The following is a 24,170-nucleotide window of genomic DNA, read 5'->3' as shown; positions in this document are numbered from 1 at the left end:
AGGAGAAAGTAAGTGAAATTTTAAATGTATCGACTTTTGGGGGGAATTTAACAGTTGTATGTTGAGTCTTCCAACCCATGAAAGCTATCTGTTTATTTATGTTTTTTAGAACATATTTTCTTAGAGTCTTGTAAGTCTTTCCTCACAGAATTTGGAAAGCTTTTGTTAGATTTATTCCTAGTTACTCTATGTTCATCTGCTATTATAAATAGTCTTTATAAAAGAAAGTTATCATTTTTAAATCTTCATTATAGTATATTGGAAATGCAATAAATTATTACATATTATTTTTTATATATGCCTTTATTGAATTATTTTTGGATATATTCTTTTGAATATATTTTTTGGATATACAGTACAGCCTGAAATTAATTAATTTTATTTCTTCTTTTTCAAATTTAATTTTTTAATTTGTTTTCCTTTCCTTACAGAATTGGCTTAAATCTCTAGTACAAATATTGGTGGAAATAGTAAAAAAAAAAAAAAAAAAAAAAAAAAAGCCTCTTTGTCTTTTTTAGGTTTTAAAGATAAAAGCTATGGTTACTTACTATTAAATATCCTGCTTATATATGAATGGAAGCTGAATTGTATATAAAAGGTTTTTGAATGGACTTATATCTATATGATATTTTATTTTCACATTCATCATGTTCATATTCATTTCCTATTGTAAACAAATCCGCATTCTTGGAAAAATACAGTTTGTTCATATATTCATTGACAAGATTGACTTGAACTTTTCATTACTCTTACTCCCCTGGATTTAATTTGGTATTAGTGTTTGGTATGCTGGTTTCATCCAGTGAAATCCCTGACATCATATGGAGAAATATATTTTTTCTTTTTCTATATTCTCAAATATTTAAATTATTTATTAACATGTAGTAGAGCACTGGGGCAGAAGCAATGCCTTGAGATCCATGAACCTCATTTCTTCTTTCTTGTAGTACACAGCTAGGCTATATTATATATAAACTGCTTACTCACAGTTTTCTGGGGACATGTGACTAAGTAGTGATGAATGCAATGTAGTCCACATATCTCAGAAAACTATTATGAGGGTAAGTGGAATATAATATGTGATCATGCTTTGCATAATAACTTTTCACATTCAAGACTATTTTTGTGTGGGGAGGGAGGATGATTAATGTGCACAGGAGTGCAATTGGCTAGAAGAAATGACTGTGTGTAGCCTGGGGATTGAACCCAGGGCCTTACACATGCTAGGAAAGTGCTCTACCTCTGAGCTACAGCCCTAGCCCTAAGGAAGAATGCCTTTAAAAAGGGGGAGTGGGGGTTGGACGCAGGTGCGCTCAATCATTGACCCATAGTCCAGCATTTTTGATTTCTAATTTTGTAACAGGATCTTGCTAAGTTGATCTTGCTAAGCTTTGAACTTGAGATCCTCCTGCCTTTTAGCATCTGGAGCTTCTGGGATTACAGGTGTCCACCGCCACACCTGGTAGGAATGACTTTTAATGTTCTTTAGCACAGTAGGTAATTATGATTGACAAAAAATTGTTGTATATTTCAAATTAGCTAGTAGAAAGAATTTTGAATGATCCTAACACAAAGAAATAATAAGTGTTTGAGGTGATGGTTATGCCAATTATGCTGATCTGATGATTACACATTATATAGAAAGATTGAAATATCACACTGTACCCTAGAAATATACGTAATTATGATGTATCTGTCTATCTATATCTATATAAATTTAATATTTATATTTGTATAAATTTAATATATATCTATATATATAAAATTTATACAAATATATATCTATATATATAAAATTTATACAAACAATAACAACAAAAGCTTGTAATTTTTATTGGTGGATAATAATATGAACATTTTATGTGCATTAAAGTCTATATATAAATGACCTGGAAAAATCAAGTCATATTTGATAATTGTTCAATAAATGTAGAGTATTAATGTCACTTAATAAAGTTATGATAATACTATTACACTTTTCAAAAAAGTTAAACTCTGAATATGTATTTCATGCAAAAAATTAACACAAGTACATAAGTCCAGTATCCGAGGGAGAAATTAAAGAAATGTGATTATAGTCCTTGGGATTAAAAGCTAGTCTAGCCAGTTATCATACATATATTCCATATATTTTACCTGAAATTTAGTGACATGGACAAAAATATGGTTATGGAAGAGTCCTTAGAACTTCAGAGCACTTTGTTGCACTCTTCTTCAGGCACAAAAATGGCCAAAACCAATAAAAAACAAGGGAGAGAATTGAACAACTGCCGCAGGCCGGCTGCAGCAGAATATTCGGGGGGTGACGAATGACTTGTGTACGTTGATGCAGCAGGAATGGAAGCCGTTTATTGTAGGATCTGAGCGATATTTATACATTTTACACAGTTTATCTAATTAGCATAAAATAGATACAGAAGTCAACCAATAAGGAATCTCCACACTTAATGGCTCGCTTTTGTTACTTCACAAACCACTCCCTCTGGCATTTTGCCAGGCGCCATGCAGACTTGTTTATAGACTCTAACAATTCTCTGTCAATATACCAGGTGCCATCCTGACTTGTTTACAGACCTTAGCAAACAACAGCAGATGAGGTAGAGAGGGATGATGGGAGGGGAGGGGAGGGGAGGGGGGATAATAGGGGATAGGAAAGGTAGCAGAATACAACAGTCACTAATATGCCATTATGTAAAAATGTGAGTGTGTAACCGATGTGATTCTGCAATTTGTATTTGGGGTAAAAATGGGAGTTCATAACCCAATTGAGTCAAATGTATGAAAGATGATATATCATGAGCTTTGCAATGTTTTGAACAACCAATAAAAAAAAAAAAAAAAACCTCAGTGTCAGCCTTTATACTATTCTGGACAGGGCTCATGTCTTCCCTACTGGATGACAGAAATCTGGGAGACTTCTGGATCTCACAAAGTCTTAAAAGTTTCCACCTTTAGTAAATGCCACCTGCTCTGTTTCATCCAAGACTGTGTCTGAATAGGAACAATGAAGCTCTCTCCAGGAGGTATGTTTTCCTGATCAGTGAAATCAGCTTAATTTGAACCCCAAAGCCAGTCTTTGAAGAGAAAAATGGGTTACAAAAGAAGTAAATATGGCAATATCCTTACATGAATCCCAAATATTATTAGCACAATCTCTTTTAACCCCATAAGCCACAACCCAGTTGGCAGGATCTTTGGATAAAGGGTAAATTGAATCTCTACTAGAAAATACTATAGAAGAATGAGGTGAATGAGAAGACAGGAGCTAGGTCTGAATAATCAGATTGGATAGGGAAGGGTGATACTTCAATTGAGTGGCATGTAGTTATATGGACATGGCAGACTGGCAGACAGTATAGACAATAGTAAGGAACATTATGTTTGAAATAATGTGTAAATATTCTATTCCACTGCATTTTATGTGAGTTGATGTAAAATAATATTTCTTCATTTCTAAAATAGAATTATTAGTAGCCTTGAGTATCTTAATGGATCACAGAAACATACAATGAGATAAAGGACCAATTTATAAATGAGAAAGGGGCAGGCAAATTAGGAAACAAAGAAGGATTATCTGAGAGCTAAAACCACCAGGATAAAGAAACTGCTTGGCAACAAACTGCTTTGTGGGACAACTAGTTAAATAAAGATTTATAATTATAAAAATATAAATAAATAATAGACAGTTTTAGGGAGAAGAAGTAATAAAAATTGGTTATTTTGTGGCAGCTGTACAGTACCAATGTACTCTAATTTCTGGGGCCAAAATCAATATTCTTTTCAATGTGACCTATCCCAAATGGACTCTAATCTGATCATTCAGGGAAATGCTGATATTGATGTGCCTTGGTAATTTACTTAATGCTAAAAATAAAAATACTAATTGTCCTCATCATTGATGAACATATTGCCTGTAGTATAAAACAAAGAGCTGAAACTCTTTACTGTTGTATTTACCTCTTGATTATAAAAAGGCCTCTTTCAGTATTGGGGGGATAAAGTTGGCAAAATTTCATTCATTTTGGAAACATATGTAAGTAATTGTGAAGAATATGTTTATGGATAAGATAAAACCAGAAAAGAAGTAACTAACAAAAAAAATAGTATGGAAATATATAAAGTTCACTGGCAAAGGTACATATATAGAAAAATACAGAATTCTATACTACTGTAATTTTGGTGCAAAAATCACTTTTAATTCTTGTATGCAATTTAACAGAAATTGCTTTGAATGCAAGTGGATTAAGCTCCACAATCAAAGGACAGAGAAACTGGATAATTAAAAAATAGCGTAAGATACCGCTATATGCTGTCTAAAAAGATTCAGTCAGACTCAAGGTCATTCATATGCTGTAATGAAAGAATGGTGTGTGGGGGGGTAGATATTCCATTCAAATAATAATCAAAAAGGAGCAGGAGTGGCCATACTTCTATTGGACAAAAATAGACTTTGAGTCAAAAACAATCAGAAGAGACAATGAAGAATATTATGTAATAATAAAAAGAATCAATTCACCAGGAAGTGTCACAATTATAAATATATATGTACCCAACATCAAAGCACCTAAATATATGGAGTAATCATTGACAGAACTGAATAGAAAAGTAGAAAATAACATGATATTATTAAATTTCAGTCCTCTACTTTTAATGAAGGACAGAATATCCAGATAGAAAGTTAAAAAGGAAACAAAGCACTTGAACAACACCATAGATCAATAGACTTTAAAAACACAGAACATTCCACTCAACAGCTGAAGAATATTAATTCTTTGTATTCATGCATGGAATGCAGATGACATGTAAAGTCACCAAAAAAGTCTTAACAAATTTAAGAATTAAATCATATCAGGTATATTTTTCAAATACAATGGAATGAAACTACAAATTACTAGTGAAAGGAAAACTGAAAAACTCACAAACATGTGGACAATAAAAAAACACACTCTTGGGCAACCAATGGGTCAAAGAAGAAACCAAAAATAAGTAAAAATATATCTTCAAATAAATGAAAATGAAACATAATAACCAAAACTTATAAGATGCAGCAAAAGTAGTACTAATAGGGAAATTCATAGCAGCAAACACATTTAAAAAGAAGGGCTGGGGATGCATCTCAGTTGTAGAGTATTTATCTAGCATGCATGAGACCTTGGGTTCAATCCCCAACACTGAAAAAAAAGAAGTAGAAGGATAAAAGAAAGAAGGAGAGGTGTGGAAGAAGAAGAATTCAAATAAACAATACAATTCTATCCTCTAGGACCTAGAAAAAGTAAAATAAAATAAGTTCAAAGATAGGAGAAGAAAGAAAGAAAAATTAGAGCAGAAATAAATGAAATATAATATAGAAAAATAATAGAAAAAAATCAATAAAATTAATAGTTGGTTATTTGAAAAAATTAAAAAACTTGATGAAACTTTAGAAACACTAAGGAAAAAAGATAGAATTCTGAAATGAAAGAGAGAAGACACCACAATTTACACCACAGAAATTAAAAAAAAAATAGTATGAAACTGCAGTGAAAATTATCCACCAAATTAAAAAGTTGGAAGAAATTGATACATTCCCAGAAAAATACAACAATGAATCATAGAGAAATAGAAAGTCTTAACAGACCTATAATCTAAACTAAGAAGACTGAATCAGTACTTAAAATTTTTCCAATAAAAAAAAAACTTAGCCAGATGGTTTTACTGTTGAACTTTTAACAAGCATTTTAAAGAGGAATTGATGACAATCTTTCTCAAACCTTTCCAAGAAACTAAATATGTGGAACCACTTCTAAATTCATTTTAGGAGGACATTACCCTGATAGAAAAGTGAAAAAAGAAGAAGAAAAGAAAAAGAAAAAAAGAATAAACAGTCTTAGGAGGAAAAAGACAACTATAGGCCAACATCACCTATAAGGATGAATTCAAAATCCTCAATAGAATAATGACAAATCAAATTCAATAACATATTAAAATGATTACACCCAATGACCAAGTAGGATTTATTCCTGGGATACAAGTATCATTAAACATATGCATATCAATCAATCAACCACCTTAAGATAACAAAGAATAAATAATACATGATCATCTCAATGGATGCAGAAAAGCATTTGACAAAATTCAACATTTTTTCATGATTAAAACTAAGAATAGAGGGGCACCTTAACAAAACAGAACCCATATATGAAAAGCCAACAACTAACATCATTCTCAACAATGAAAAATTATCACTTCTTTGTCTAATATCAGGAACAAGGTAAGGATGTGCACTTTCACCATTTTTGTTCAACATAGCAATTAAAGTCCTAACCAGAGCAATTATGCAAGGTAAAAAAAGCATTTAAACAGACAGAAAAAGACAAAACTATTTCTGTTTGCATATGACATGATGTTGTATGTAAAACAAAACAAACTTAAAAATTCCACACACCGAAAAATAAATTCAAGGAAGTTGTAGGATGCAGAATCAGCAATCAAATTCTGTTGCATTTCTATTCCACTGACAAAACAATATAGCAATTCAAGAGGAAATTAAGAAAACAATCCCTTTTATAATCGCAACAAAAAAAATAAAATAGGAACTTAACCAAGAAGATGAAACTCTGTACTCTGAACACTATAAATCATTGATAAAAGAAAGAGGACACAAATAAATTGGAAGACACTCATGTTCATGAACTGGGAGACTTAATATTGTTTAAAAAATATACTACCCAAAGCAATCTACAGATTCAGGGCAATATCCAAATGTCAGTTTTCACAGAAATTAAAAAAATATATATCTGAATTGCCAAAATAATCCAAGGAAGAACACAGATGGAAGTCTATTGTTTTTCTCATTACAAAATATTTTATAAAACTATAGTAATCAAAACATTATGAAACTGGTATAAAGATGGATACATATATACACTAATGGAAGAAAATATGATATGGAGCCCAGAAATAAACTTACACTCAAAGATCAACTGATCTTCCACAAGGACAAGGATGCACAATGGGTAGGAAGATAGTCTCTACAACACACAGTGTTCAGGAAACTGCATATCCAAATGCAAAAGTCAGAATAATCCCAATATGCTCCTTTAAAACATACAAAATTATACATACATATATATATATATATATATTTTTTTTTAAAAAAAAAACAGGCAAGTATGAGAAGTGTGTATTAGCATCCACCTGTAAAAGAATGTAATTGGACCTTTATCTTACAGCCACAAAAATCTACTCAAAATGGATTTGGTCTTAAACATAAGACCAAAAACTTTAAAAAAAAAAGAAATTCTAGAAGAAAATTGAGAAACATTTATCTATTGATTTTGGCAATGATTACCTGCATATGACATCAAGAGTACAGCAACAAAAACAAAACTAGTCTTGTGAAACTGCATTAAATTGAAATGTTTCACACAAGAAAGGAAAAAAAACTAAAAAGTTAACCTACAGGAAGGGAGAATATTTATAAACTAATAAGAGGTAAATATCCAAAATATATAAGGAACTCCTACAATTAAATGATTAAAAAAGAAAAAAAAGTTTTATTTTTCTTTTAATGGGCAAAGGAACATATTTATTCAAAGGAGACATACAAATGGCCAAAAAATATAGGAAAAGATGTTTAACTTCATCGAGGATATGGAAAACAAAAGCACAAAGAGACCACAGCACATCTGTTAGGATGGCTATTGTGAGAGAAACAGAGATAGAAAGAGAAGGGAAGAAAGGAAAGCAGGTCAACAGGCAGAGAAACGGGAACCCCTGTGTAATGTTGGTGGGAATGTGTAACAGTGCAACTTTTCTGAAAAAGCAGAATGTAGTTTCTTTAAAAAATGTAACTACCATATGATCTAGAAATCTCACTCTGGGTGTTTATTGAAAAGAATTAGAAATGGGGTCTTGAAGAGTTATTTGATATTCATGTTCATTGCATTATTATTCACAATAGCCAAAAAGCTGAAAGAACTCAAGTGTTCACCTCAGGATAAATGGATAAATAAAATGGACCTTTCTCCTGTGGAATTTTGCTGAGCCTTTAAAAAGAAGGAAATTCTTCTGTATGACACAACATGGATGAGCATTGATGGCATGATGTTAAGTTAAATGGAAAAGCCATAAAAGGAAAATTACTTACATGAGGGATCTAAAGCAGTCAAAAGCATTGAAGCAGAGAGTAGACTAGTGATTGCCAGGAACTGAGCTGAGTGAGAAATAGGAAGCACGTTGGTTAAAAACAACAACAACAAAAATCAGCCATGTAAGATGAAGAAATTCTGGAGATCTACTCTTCACAATATGCCCGTAGTTCACTGTGCTTCTAGAACATTCAATACTTTTTTAGAAGTAGATTTGATATTACTAGTTCTTTACCACAATAAGAAATGTATTTACATACTGAGGGTGCTCCCCCCAATCTTACTTCCTAAGGTAATATCTCCTTCCTTTGCATGTCCCATTGCTATTTTTCCTTCATTTTATAAATACTGACTGCTCTGAGATAATGTATCTATTTCTCAGATTACCTTCCACAGTGCTTTGAGCATAGAAAACACTCAATAAGTACTTGTTAGATAAATAAGTTTTGCATAAGTAAAGGACAATTATTCTACTAACACTTCCCTAGTGATACATGCTAGTTAATTTATAATATTCACTTCAAAGGTTTATTTTTTATAACTTTGAAGCTGTTTGCCAGTAACTCAAAGAAGGTAGGAATTTTACTGATAGAAATAGAAAATACTTAAAGGACAAGGTTAGTTTTCATTCATGCATGCACCAGATATACTGAGGAGCTACTGGGTGTCAAAAGGATGAAGACAGGCTCAGAGTCTAATGAGTATCCCTATCATATATAATGAAACAACAACAAAAAAGGAGCCAGATGTGGTGGTACACACCTAAATCTCAGCAGCTCAGGAGACTGAGGCAGGAGAATCAGTAGTTCAAAGCCAGCATCAGCAATTTAGTGAGTTGTTAAACTACTCAGTGAGACTCTGGGTCTAAACAAAATACCAAAAATATAGGGCTGGGGATGCAGCTCAGTGGTTGAATGCACATGAGTTCAATCTTCAGTACCAAAACAAAGAAAACGAGCAAAAAAGGAATCGATACAAGTGTTCATAGTGATAACAAGATTAGGGCAACTAGGGACTATAAATAGCCTAGGAGGTAGCCCAAGACTTTATATCTAAATTCAATTTTAAAGAAAAATATGAGGTAAGAGAAGGGCATTCTAGGCAGAGCAAATACTATGTAAAAAGGCCAAAAAAAAAAAAATAAAGCCTGATTAATTAGGGAATTTACTAAAAGTTCAGAAAATATGATGTATAGGACATAAGTAGAGAGGAACAGAGAATATGGGGTGGTCAAATGACAAAGGACCCTAAGATCCAGCTACAGGAATTTAGTGGGAAAAAGATGCACTAGGATTTCTGTCAGAACTATTCCCATGTTATCTCCAATTCCTGCTAAACATAAGGCCAAGGACAACAACAAAAGATCCTTAATAGGTATGCTGTCTGGATCAATATGTGTGACAATAATACCCTGTGTTAAGTTCCAAGAAATGTACTTGATCTTCCCAAGCAGAAGTAATCTCTCCCCCCTTTTTGTGTGTATTTCCTAATACATTTTACTGTCTTACAATATTTGTCCCTTTTGACTGTGTACTCTGGACATAGATGAATTGTACTGTTTCACCTACTACTTGCTTTATCTACAATAAAGTTTGGATTAACTGAATGGTGTGGAATGGACCTGAACTAAAGCATTATTTCTCATAAATTCTACAATTTTTTGAACTTATTGTATAAATGTTGTGATAGACAAGAAACTTTTCACAAAATGGTTAACTTACATTTAAAAGAAAAGAATAAGAAATAACTAATAAGAATTAGGTTACTGATACCTAATTCTTTGTTTTCTTACACTTGTGTCAGCAGAAATATGAAGCCTGGTAAGCTGCCTATTTTCAGTCTTTGTGACCCTTGTTTACTCACCAAACTATAGTGAACGTTGGCCCATTTGTATTCTTTTGCAATCCATGTGTTTTTGTACCATTTACTTACAAAAGATATTCCCTACTATTAAAAAAAAAAACCTGTTTACAAATATTTTAAAGACATGGAAAAAAGAAGATACGTCTCTTCTAATAAATTTTATGGTTGAACAAGCTCTCGGATACAGATAATAGGGACAAGAAATGGAAATGAAATTGTGATTTGACACTCAAATGAGTGTGAAGAATCAATGACCCTCAGTTTTTAAGGTTGAAAAGCTAATGGAAACCCATGCCACCAGATCAAGACGAAGGTTATAGCAATGTACTAAGTTTGTAGGTGAAGGTAATGAGCACAACATTGGTGGTAACATGCATGAAAGAAGAAAATCAGCAAGAAAGGAAGGGAGGGAGGAAAAGAGGAAGGAAAGGAAGGAATGAAAAGGTGTCTATGTTAACTCACTGAACTCTACCACAAACTCATCTTCTCCAAACCCTAGATGGAACACCTATTTCAAAGGCAAGTGTTGCAATGCTAATCTGAAAACTGAAACTCAATTTAGGGGTAAGCACATCACACTATATAATTTACACCATCCTCCGGTTGAAATGTAAAGTATAATATAACCTACCCCATAGCCAGAGGATAAACTGACTTGGGTTACCAGTGCATTATTTGACTGCCCTCATCAGAAATATAAACCATCTCCACAAGTTTAAGATAAAACAGGAGAAGCCTGATCATTTGACTCAAACAAAAGCAACTTAAGTGCAAGGGCTATCTTTTCTCCTGATGTGATCATAACTCCTGTCAAGTCCAGCTGGAGGCTGCACCTAGAAGGATTATGCTTGAGTTTGCTGAAGCTGCCCTTTTCTCTTATGCTCACTTATCTGATCATCTTGTTTTTATTGAAGCAATGTGATAAAAGTTTCAGAGAACCCACAAATGGTAAGTAGGCATGGAAAAATTCTGCCAAGAGCAGTACCACCCTCTGACAAGTCCTGAAAGGTAATAGTTTTGTGGGATTTGGCTGATTCTTGATAATATTAAAATTCCCACAGGCAAAAATAAACAGATAAATCCAAGGGATTTTTGTAGCTTTTCCGTTTCCTTTATGTAAAAACACAAATAAAAAGTATGCATTAAAATCCTCCAGCAAAACTGTGGGGATCATTTTTTTTCTGAGATAGCCACACATCTGAAAAAGTAAAAAAAAAAAAATAATTTTCAAGCTTTTATTCTTTATCATAATATTGCCACCATTTGTTTTCTTCCCTATTAATATTTTATACTCCACCAATTCTGTGATCCAATCAAGATTAAATCTAGTAAAGGCAAACCATATGTGCTTATCTAACAATGCAAGCAAACATAAAGGTTAAGACAAGACTCTAACAATGCAAGCAATTATGAAAGATTAAGACAAGACTTCCACTAAAAAATGAGAATGTTAAAAAAAAAAATAATGAAGGTAGTGAAAGGTTTTTTGTTTTTGTTTTTTTCACAATTTAAGTTTGCTTTAAATATTTTTCTCCTGGGTTCACTATAAGCACTTGAGATTTCAAGATAAGAAATATTCCCCTTTGCTAGGCATTTAAGAAGACAAACATATTTACTATTTCAGAAACATATGTAGATAAGATATGCACTAACAAAGTAAAGTGTAAGATTTAATGAAAGTAAATGATTTAGAGTTTGTTACAGCAATAATTATTTCTCATTATTTCTTTTTTAATTAATAAATTTTAAACCTTTTTTATATTCCAGGATTGTGTTGGAAAGACTTATTTTAAACACAAATATATACTCATATACCCATGATATAATATATAGAGGTATTTACAAATGTAAACATAAATCATTATCAATGAAAAAACATCTTAAATGGAAGAAAAGGATTAAAAATAAACCTAAAAATAACATCCTGCTTCATCTACAACTTTTGATATTTAAGATTCTCAGGCCAAGTACAAACTTTAGAGGAAGGTTTTCTTTGCACAGCAAAGCTGAGAAAGGCAGTTGAAGAATTCTTCTGAAAATGACTCAGATTGTACATCCTCTGTGGTATTTCCTAAGTTTTGCTTTAAAAATAAGAAAAGAAAAAAAATAAGGCCAATACTATTTATTTGGCCTTTTTCTATGTATACTGGGTTCCCACCACTTTGACACAAAAATACCAACTCAATTTCAATCAGCTCTATTAACTGGACTCCTCACTGGAGGGGCACACTGCTTGTGAGGAGTTGAATCACTCCATTTTTCCCAGTCTCCACTCTGGTCCTATAATTTGGAGTTGTGCAAAGTCTCTTGTGGTATTGCCAGCTGCAGTCAGAGGGGCTTGTGGAATTCAATATGGAAATGAGAGCAGGGTTGGAATGGGAACTTGTGCAGTTTATACAATGTCGGCCCACCCTTTCCCTGTGGAATAGAAATTGTTGGCAAAGCAGACATCCTCTCATAGTCAGAATAATCTCAGCTTTCTCCCTGGAAAATATACAAAAGAGAAAAGGAACATTCTAACATGCAACCATAAGGAATGTGTATTAGAATCCCGTTCAGAGGGACAGAGTCTGTATCTTAAATCAGGGCTACTAACTGCCTCCTACATCTGTTAGAACTAGTATTTAGAAAATATTTCTCTTCATTTTTGTTTAATATTTGAAAGCCTATGACATTCACTACACTATATTAAGTAGCCAGTGAAAAGCAAATTTGAGTGGAATGTTTCAAAGTTATCCAGCATATTCATCCTCAGAAAATAAACAAGTTGAACAATTCAAGTAAAAATATTCCATTACTACTCTTTTTTCCCTTCATTAACAAATTTATTTTGGCAGTATTATTTGAACAGTTATTGTTTCAGGTTCAGAATATATCAAAATATCACTGTACCTAGTGTTACTTTTACTATGAAGAAATCTGTGTTCTTGTGTTGGCAAGCCCAATTTGGAGTTATTTTAATGAATGACATACTTTTACATCCTTTCTATTTGCAGACCAAACAAGTTCCATCACCTCAAAAAGCGTGCCAAATAAGGTGAGAAATAGTACTGAGGATTCACAAACCCATAAAAGATTCACTGATGGCTCTTTCATGAGTACTTGCCTATTTACAGTTACATTTGTCCTTTTCAAATGCTCCTATTCAAGCAAGTCTGAAAGGAATTTTGAGAAAATTTTCCTTGGATGATCATTTGATATTTGTATTCTATCAAATGAAGGGTATGACAAGATTTTGGCATTGAGATCTAAGTATAACTGCTGAGTTCTGTGCTCTGTGATGATAATAAATTCCATTGCATAAAAACGAAGCTAAATTGTGCATTTTGTGCTAGTTACACAGAAAGCTCATGCCATTCAATAATATAGGACTGGTTGAATGTGGCTTTCCTCAGGAATGGTAACACTGCGAAGAACAAAGGATCTGACACCCTAAGCCCATCACTGAAACCATCTGGTTCACTCTGTAGTGCACCACTCAAAGGTCAGGAGTGAAGAGAGTTTCACTGCCCTGTGTCTACCTTGAGCTCTCTTCTCTGACAGCTTCTTTTTCACCTTCTTATTTAATGTAACAAACCCTGGCAGATGACTCCAGGACATAGTCTGTACAAGGAAATGTTATGAAATATTTAAAATTAAGAAATATTACACAGTATATTTTATGTTACTATTTTTCTCATCTTTTACTTTCTTATACACATCCTTCACCCAAAATCAAAATCAATCACCCAAAATCACCCAAAATCAATGCAATACTCTGCTGCTAAAAACTTTCATGGACAACACATTGCCTCTGAGACAAGTACAAACCCATTGCATGGCACACAAGCCCAGTTATTACCTGGCAACTACTCATCTTCTCATCTTCTACTTTCCAATCCTTCAGCGCCAACCAGGATGAATCATACACATTGCTGTCCATAGAGCTTCCTCTGCTTGCACTCTTACAAATCTTGACCTTGTTGACTCATACTTAAAGAATTAACTTATGGACTTATCTCCTCCAGAAAGCTTCCCGTGAACCTTGACCTCTTCACACTGAACCATTGGTCCTTTGTGGTGATCCCATAGCACCCCCTGCTGTCTTGCACTGTAGAATGTGTTACAGCAAGGTGAGTTGTCTTCCCTCTTAGGGGACTGAAGCTGTGAACTCCTTAAGATCAAAGACAAATGTGTTGACCAATATTTTATTTCCCTCTCTACTGCACTTGAACTTCCTATTCAGCCTCCACCTTCCAGGTAGGAAAGGGGTTAAAAAGAAATAGGCAGAGAAAAATAAAGATAATAGAAATTCCTGCGGCAAGAAGTCACCCTCCAGTAACTCTAGAGCAGAACAACTTGCTCAAAATAAAACAAACCCCACTACATGACATTATTTGAGTGTCTCTCTGTTGCTTGCAACCTGAAAGAACAGAGTGAGCACAACACTCAAAACTGTTGGTGGATTGCTTCCTGGTGAGTGATAAATACCCTATCTGCTTTATAACATGCCATGTTTCCTCCATCAATCATTTTTCTCTGCTGGAGTGCCTGTTTCAGTTCTCTATATGCATTCACACAACTCGTTAAGCTGATTAGGATCCCATTGCCTCTATGAAACTTTCTTCAATGACTACAGGAAACAGTATTTTTATCATGTCTGAAACCCTAGAATACTGACTCAATCTCACCATTCATAAATGTTTTAGGACTTTCTTTCCTTCATGTATATTTAATCTCAAACACTACTGTCTGATTAAACATATTGATAATTGAGTTTGTGGTTAATCCTCTAACATTTATATTTGGTATTGACAATGAATGAAATTTAAACAATTGAAATTCTTTTGATGTTTTCTAATTTCCCTTTCAGTCAAAATATTCATAGATCTATGGAGAACACTTAGAAAAGTTCAAATGTTTAAGTTTGATTAGACCTGAATGTATTTAATATTTCTTTTATTTTCTTATTTTAAAAAGAAAAACTGGATTCAAGTGTCTGAGAGTAGATAAAGGAATTCTTTCTAGGTCATAGAACACTTACTTCTCCTAAAAGAATAGACATGTTTGGTTCAAATTGGCCACAAATTCTCTAAATAAACTTGGACAAATATATTTTCTCATTGGATTCTAATTTTCTCCTATAAAATGAAGTGCTAGATGATAGAAAAATTTTTCTCCAATGTAAGTGCTTTAGGTGAGTAAACTACTAATTTCTTAATTCAATTGGTACTCAAAGGAGGTTGTTAAATGGTTAAATTACTAACCACTGAACTCATGGAACTGATATGTCTTTATTAGTATCATCATTTCTCCTTTTAAATGGGTCAATTATTCTTGCTTCTATACAATGCCAATGGCTCCACTTTTACAGTAGAATGTTTTCCTTCATATCCACACAAGAACATGATTTTTGGGCTTCTATGCCAACTGTATCCTGCATCACTTATTATCCCCTCTTTGTCTTTCTTATCAGCATAAAGACATGCTAACTATAATATCTTCCATTTACATACCTAAAAAGATGCTCCCTCATTCCATCCAATCTATCCAGCATCCACATGTTTTCCCTGATTCCCTTTATGGGTATAACTCAAAAGACTTACATACCTTCACTTTTTCTATTTTTCTCCTATTTCCTTTTTAACTCCTCTCAAGCAGGACTTTTCTATCACATTCATTAGAAGCAGCTCTTGTTTGAAGTTACAAGTGATTCCCATTTAATCCAATCCAATGGCTAACTTTCAGTCCTCACCTAGTTAGACTTATCAGCAAATAAAATGTTAAGATGTTTTATTTACTGCTTTCCAGAATATCGTCTCCTTTTTTCTCTTCGCTTATGAGCCACTATTTCAAATCTTCATTTAAAATAAAATAAAAATATGGAAAAAATCACAAAAAATAAATGTATAGTGAATTATGCTGTTAGCCAGGTAAAGAAACAGACTTTTGCAGCCCTCCTGAAGTACCATTATATGTTCCACCTCCTCTCAAAACCCCCTCTGTTGCTGTATCTAAAAGCAGCCGTGCCTTGGCTTATATATGACTTCTTCACATTGGTTTTATCATCCAGGTCTGAGCCTTTAGACACTACCTCCTTAGTCTGAGCCACTTTATACTTGATGTGTTTTTAATTATCTTTGAATGAAGGTCTCTATACAATCCCTTTCTTTCCATTATAATTTACCTGTTGATGAGACCTGGCCCATTCCTCCCCATCCTCTATTCCTCTCTGTCTCCACTGACATTGTCAGTGACCCGGTTGATCAGATAAATAAATTTCTTGAGTCCCATATTTTCCCTATAAGCCACATCAAATCAGCAAGTTGTATTTTCCCAGCCTTCAAAAGATAGCCAGAGTCTGACCACTTCTCCTCCCTTCCCCCTTTCTCCCTGCCACCTCTGACCTAAATGATTCTAGTCCCTTACCAGCAGGGTTGCTGACCTGTACACTTTTGTGACTTCTACAATCTGCTTTCAAATTAGCATGCAGAATAATCTATTTTTCTCTGGTATTTATCTTCCAAGTTTTGAAATAATTAAATATTACAAAAATAAAAATATGCCTTGAATAAGCAGTACAACTGTAAATGAAGAAATGAGAGCTATGAGGGCTAGGTGCATGGTTCAGTGCTAGAGCACTTGCCTAGCATGTATGAGGCCCTCCGTTTGAAACGTTTGATCCCCAATACCAAAAAAAAAGAAAATAGTTAACATGAATTCATTGCAACTATTTAATTCCTACAATTCATTCAAAAATTCTGTCAATTGTCTGAAGGTTCATTTTTATTTTCAACAAAAATCCAGTTCAGAATCATTTATTGCTCTTCATTGTCAAATTCTTTATTCTCTTTTATTCAGAATAATTTATTAATCTTTTTTTTTAGCTGTTGCAACTTTTATATTTCTGAAGACTGCACATTATTTTTGAATTACTAAACTTTACTGTTTGGAGCAGCTTTAGGTTGATAGCAAAAAGGAGCAGAAATTAAGGTAATTCCTCAAAACTCCCTGCCCCACACACATGCACAATTCCTCTGAACATCAACACTGCCCGTCAGGGTGGTATATTTGTTAGAATGAGGAAGCCACACTGACACATCCTTATCACCCCAAATCTGTGCAATACAGTAGAGTTCATTCTTGGTGTTTTGTATTCCACTGGTTTTGATAAACGTATAGTATTATGGAGCAACCATTGTAGTAGCAAAAGGAATAGTTTCACTGCCCTAAAAAGTTCCTAAGCTCTGTCTTTTTATCTCCTAACACCAGCAGCCAGTGATTTGATTTCCTGCCTCAACAGTTTTGTCTTTCCAGGATGTCACATAGTTGGAATGTTATAGTAGTAGCCTTTCCACAATGGTTTCTTTCACCTTGTGCTATGCATTTATCTTTTCTCCGGGTTTTGTTTTGGCTTGATAGTTCATTTCTTTTTATCTCTGAATAATATTCCTTTGTCTACATTCACCACAATTTTATGTGTCCTTTTACCTGCTAAAGACCATTTTGGTCATTTCAACATCTTGGTCTTAAAAATTATGAATAGAATTGTATTTTATTCAATTCTATTTTCTTTCCTTTCTTAGAATGCCAATTATGTTTCCTAAAAAAAATTTAAATGATTGCCCTGGAGTTGGCAATGTACATTTACAACTAATGCAAGTCTGCTTTTGAATAGCACTCTAAAGCTTCAGGAAACACAAGTACTTTATAAAAACAAAATATTCCTAATAGTAGATGCTTGGTACATACTTGCTGAATAAGCATATGCTTGAATGATTTGTTTGTTCTAGGGGTTTGGATCTGACTTCAATTCAGAACAGAAGATAATGTGTCATATTTTACTGAAAGTCTATTTAAATTCATTGTAAATTCTTGGCGTGATGTATACTACCTCAAAAGACGAGCACAATTTGAGGCAGTGCTGCAAAACTGGTACTAAGACCAGGAATTCAAAATTCATATTTTAAATATGAGATTTAATAGAGGAGATTAATTCCAGGAAAGATTTATTCTTGGACTCATCTTTTCACATTTAAAATGTTTGAGAAAATGTGCACACGTAAATGGTTTTCATCCCAGATCACACTACTAATAAAGAAATTTAAATTTTATATATAAGATTTGTTTTATTGTTCATCAGAAATTCCTTCAGGAAAAGTAGGTTGTTATTTCTCGAATGTGTAGCAACTTCAACAGGTTGCTTGTCATGAATCTGGATTCCTTTAGAAGTAGGAAGAATGAATATTCTTTGCTTGAAAATTTCCAGTAGAATTTTTTCTCTTTGATTCTAGCTCATTTATAACTTTTTAGTGTGGTATTGGGTGACATTGCCAGGATTTAAGCTTCCTCACATAAAATTGAAATAGATTTCATTCCAGCTGAAATCTGGGAGAAGAGACCTTCCCTAAGTCACTGCTCTTCACTTCTGTGATGCATGTTTGCCACGTTCCGAGGGATGGTAGTTCAGTGGGTGGTGTTTCTCCTTAGCTAGTTGCCTGCCTGGGTGTGTTAGAGAGTTCTCATGGAAACACAATTTGGTTTATTATAAAAAGAACACGTTCCTAAAAAGGTACTCCTTTACTATTTTCTCTCTGATCTTGAGTTTGTCAAACTTGTCCCTATTACTTTGAGCAAGTTCAAAAATTTGTCCTTAACAGACACTGTACTCTGTTATTTTAATTGAACCATAATACTGTATGACTTTGTTATGATGCAGCTCAAAGATCCAGTAATGGAAATATGTGGTTCCTTTAGGTTCAAGATATAAGGCTCAGAGAAAAAGATATTTGCAATTATTTCCATCTTACATGAAATATAACTTTAGATTTTGTGTCAACCTCCAGAATTACTCTCTCTTTCAATAAGACTGTGCTCACCAGGTAGTTTCAGAGAACACAGTGGAAGATTTCACTGATCAATTCAAGTGAAAATGGGCGAGGAGAAAGTGCCTGGGGTTCCATCCTCTCTCGGGGTCCCATGCACTGACTTGATTAAGATGGACTCTTTATATACTTAAAACCAGTAAACTTCTTTTTTATTGAGAAATAACATTTGTACATCTTTATGTGACGCATTATGGTAATTCAAACACATGTATACAATGTATAAAGATTAAATCATGGTAATCTACATTTCCATGTCTTCAACCATTTATCATTTTTCTGTGTTAGGGATTTCTTCTTCTTCTTTAGTTGTTTTTAAAACATAGTTGTTTTAACGTGTAGTGAGGCACTAAAGAAAAACAAGAAGTACTTCTTCTAGCTCTATTAGTATCCCTTTTTTAACTTCTTCCCACCCATCCCTGCCAACCTCTCAAAGACTCTAGTGACCACTATTCTATTCCATTCTTCTGCAAGAATAACTTAACTAATTTCCACAATTTACTCTATGTGGTGTTTGTCTTTCTATTTCTGGTTTATTTCACCTAACATAATGATATCCAGTTCCATCCATGCTGCTGAAAATGACAGAATTAATTTTTTTAGTGGCTGAATAGTATTCTTTATGGTTAAGATCTAGAATGTTCCCAACATCTGGTGTGTTAGAAGCATAGTTTCCAATGCAGCAAGGTTCAAAGGTAGGGTTTTTAGGCAATAACTGGATTATGAGGACACTGACCTCATTAGGGAATTAAGTCATTTGATCAGTGGACTAATTCATTTGATGGATTAATCTATTGATAGCTGAATGGACTACTGGGAGGTGGGAACAAGTTGGAAGAATTAGGTCATGAGCGGCATGCCCTGGAAGTGTTATCTTATCCATTCATGCACTGAAGAAAAGTTAAGTTGATTCTATATTTTGGCTATTGTATTTCTGCAGTAAACATGGGATTACAACTTTTTTTTCTTTTCTTTTTTTTTTTTTGCTATACTGGTTTAATTTACTTTGTATATATACTCAGTAATGAAATTGCTGGATTTTATGGGGGTTCTATTTTTAGCTTTGTAAGGAACCTCCATACTGTTCTCCATAATGTCTGCACTAATTTACCTTAATACAAACATTATACAAGGATTCCCTTCTCTCCATATCTTTGCCAGTATTGTTATTTTTTGTCTTTTTGGTAGATTCCATTTTAACATGGATGAAATGATATCATTGTGATTTTGATTTTCATTTCTCTGATGGTTAATGAAATTGAGCATTTTTCCTGTACTTTTTGGCCATTTGTATCTCTTCCTTTGAGAAGAAGCTGTTGATTTCTTGATCCAATTTTTAGTTGGATTGTTCATATTTGAGTTTTCAGCTTTTGGGATTTCTTATATCGTCTGAATATCAATCTCTTTTGGATGAATAGTTTGCAGTATTTCCCCCCATTCTGTAACTTGCCTTTTAAATCTGTTGATTGTGTCCTGTGCTACTCATGAACTTCTTAGTTTTATATAATTCCATTTGTCTATTTTTACTTTTGTTGCCTGTTTGAGGTTCTATCTAACAAATCACTAAAAACACATTTTTTTCTCTAGTTTTCTTGTAATAATTTTATATTTTCAGGTATAATGTTTTAGGTCTTTCACCCATTTTGAGTTAATTTTTTTTATATACAATGAAAGAAAGGGATCTGGTTTCATCCTTCTGCATCTCTAACTTCACCAGCGCCATTTACTGAAGAGACTGTGGAAGACAATAGATTTCTAAGCACCAAGAAGTATTTGGCCTTTTAGTCAAGAGATGCCTGAGAGTGAAGTGGAAAGGAGGTAAAGTCTGGAAGAGAGATAGTATCTCTACTCCCATTTTTATGGTAGGACATCTTGTGGCTTGTGATTTGAAAGAAATCCCTGGTCTGGCAGAGATTTGTCATTTCTGATTTTGCATCAGCAGTTCTGCCAGCACAGAAATTGTTCAGATGAATTCCACTTTCTTACTCCTGAACATCATTCTTTAATTTCTTATAGAAATTCACCATGGTCTGTCTGTTATTGTGTTTAGGATGCACTCTCGAGTTGGTCAAGCTTGTCTTTTCTGTCCTCAATTTTGCAAGTGTTCTTTTATCTTTGGACATTCCCAGTTCCTCTCTAAGCTCTCAGACACTTCATTCATTTATTTGTCTAGGAAAAACTTCAGGTTATCTCTGGGCGTGGATGAATGAGGTATGAAGAAACCAGAAAAGTTTTTCATCTAAGGTGATAGAATTAATGCTGGTCAGATTCCAAATGTCTGCCAGTAAATGAGTGAGACTTTTCCCACAGTAATGACTCATCTTTCACATGTGCAAATATTTAAAGTACAGGTGGCACTTTCAGGATTCATAGCCAAAGACAGATCTCCCAAGTTTCCAACAGGCAGACCTCACTGTACTTAATGGTTTAAAAATGCTTACTTGTTTGACCAGTTTGCTAGTTTGATGCAGAAATAATATTCTGCATGCCAAAAATTAAAGGGTAAATATATCTTAGAAATAATCAGTACAAAATGATGTCAAGCAGACTTGGGTAAGTTTCAGCTCTGTTACTAATGAGATTTTTTACAATAAGCAAATTTAATTTAGCACTTTAAATTTAACTTGAGTCTTATTTTTCTCTTCTGTAAAATGGGAAATACTATCAGCATCTTAGGTGTGAAAGAAACCTGGCTCATACCTATCAAAACTTTAATAATCAGGATTGGTTTTGCTGGTCAGGTTAAGAAGGCAAGCATCCCTTCTACTGCTATGGTTCCATGTGGACTCTAAAAATTGGTTGATGAAAACAACTTTCCAATTTAAAAGGCTATTATTTGAATATTATAATACTATTTAATAAGGTTGCTATAAAACACAAATGTGTAAAGTACGTAAAGCACAATGCATGGAACCTGCATACAAGGGGTTCTTAATTAATTTTAACCTCTCATCTTTACAAGATTAATAATTGCAATAATAATAATACATGATGAAAAAATCTGGTACACAGTCAAAAAATGAGGAGGCTAACAGTTATATTGGCCTATTGGGGCAGGACATGAATCAGACCATTATAGTCTGGAATTTGACTTCAGCATGTTCACTCAGTAGACACAGTGCTGGTCATTACTAAGGATGATTCACAACCAACAAACCCATGAACAACAGAAGTAATCGTTCATAATGAGAAAAATAGCCTTCACATACAAAGATCCTGATAATTGCAACTAAACTTCTGCAATGTTAAGAAATTAGGTTAAACTAAGTTTTATAAGACAGTGAAATCAGGAACAGGTATGAAGTTAGCTTATCTTAGAGACAAAGATTACCATACTTTGTAAAGCTGATGAATCTGTATCTACTGCTAGCATTGAGCTGAAACATTGAACATGAGGACAAGATATTACATAAGGCAGTCAGAACTTTCTATCCTCCAAATATTCCTGGTGACACATTACTGATACATCTATCTACACTTTTTTCTCTGCCTTTTTTCTCCAGATTAACCAATTCATTGTCATGTTGTTCTTCTCCACCTCTCGTATATCTCATTAGATAAAATACATTTAAAGCATTATAAGTAGTTTATCACTTCTATATGTTAATAAAGTCACTCTTTAATCCTATTCAGTGACCTTTCTTGGCCACTCAATTCAATGTATTGACACTGTAAACTGAATTTCTGGTTGACTGATCTTACTTAATGCATAATGATTTTCTATAATTAACTTCATATTCTGAAGGTACCATGCTTCACTTGCACCATGTGTATTAGGAATATGCTTATTGAACCCATAATATGCACGTGGAGTGGACCATTCCAACAGAAATTTGTTATTGACATATAATAATTTTCTATGGGGAATGGTTTCTAAGTTGAATCTAAGAACGTAGATACCTTTCCTCCCTATCTCTCCAAATACTCTATCCATTCCATTCAAATTTTCCAGTTCCTGCCCAATAGTCAAGGTGGCTCCAAAGTCTGAGGGAAACAAAGATTTCACACTATTAAAAAAATAAATAAAGTGTGTGATCTTCCAGCTGACATTTTTTTCCACTTTACTAGTCAGAACTCTTCTCTTTTCTTACTTACTGTGTTAGTTAGCTTTCTGTCACTATAACAAATTCCTGACATAATCAATTTATAAAGAGAAAAAGGTTATTTTGGCTTATAGTGTCAGATGTTTCCTTGACCCCCATTTTTTTCAGGTATAGTGGCATTGTATACAATGGTAACACATGTAGAGGAGGCCTGTTCACCTTGTGGCAGCCAGGAAGCAATGAGAGAGAGGATGGAGCTAAGGTCCCAATAACCTCTTCACGGGCATGCTCCCAATGACATCACTTCCTCCCACTAAGCTTCACCTACCAAAGGTTCTACCACGTCTCAATAGCACCACAGGCTAAGGAACAAATGACACAGGTCTTGGAGGTCAAGAACAGGTTCTTATCCCCAGTGCTGAAGACTAAACTCCCTGGAAATGCCAGGGCAGTATAGAAAGCAAGTTTTATTTAAGAAATTGATAGACAGATTTTTCCTAAGAGAAGGAGGATTTGGAGTTGAAAATCCCATGGGAAGGGGTGCATTTTGCTCTTTTGTAGACCCCAGAACTGCTCATTTTAATTATCAACTTATCTTTCTTCCCCATATATGTGGCCAAGGGCAGGGATGCTGAGATTGCTAGCAACCCAGAGTGCCTAGGAGCAACATTGCAGAAGTTAACAATCTATTGTTCTTTCTTTGATAACTAGTCCCCTCATTCTCACTCAATCCATATCCTTCATTACCTACACTGACTGTCTAACCTTCACCCCTGCCTCAGTTTGCTCAGGAATGTGACATATCCTGTCCACTTTGGCTAGGCGGGGCTGCAGGCATATTGATTTTGGGCAAAGAAAGCAGGTGAGGGTCAACATTGTAGACCCATTTTATAAAATTATTCTCTTAACCTTGTGTTCCCACCATTATCATCTATCTGTTCCCTAACACAAGCTTTCAACTCATGAGCTTTTGAGGGTCATTCTAGAACCAAACTATAGCATCTACTACACTTATTCTGAAACTTGCTATATAGAAGGCTTTAATTATTTCTGAACCATTGTTATTTAAGTAAAAATAGTATATTTCTGCATAGGGTTGCTATGAGGAAGGGTTTGGAAGGATATATGAAATGAACATAATCTAATAGAGTACCTGGAAAATATTAAGTGCTTTCCTCTACCTCACCCCATCATGAACAATAAGCATGATTAAAGTGACATCTCAGCCTTCCCAGAATTTACTATAGTACCTAGTGATTGAATAAATGAAT

Source organism: Callospermophilus lateralis, chromosome 2 (genome assembly GCF_048772815.1).
Source record: "Callospermophilus lateralis isolate mCalLat2 chromosome 2, mCalLat2.hap1, whole genome shotgun sequence".
NCBI classification, from domain to species: domain Eukaryota; kingdom Metazoa; phylum Chordata; class Mammalia; order Rodentia; family Sciuridae; genus Callospermophilus; species Callospermophilus lateralis.
Note: the sequence above shows the minus strand (reverse complement) of the source record.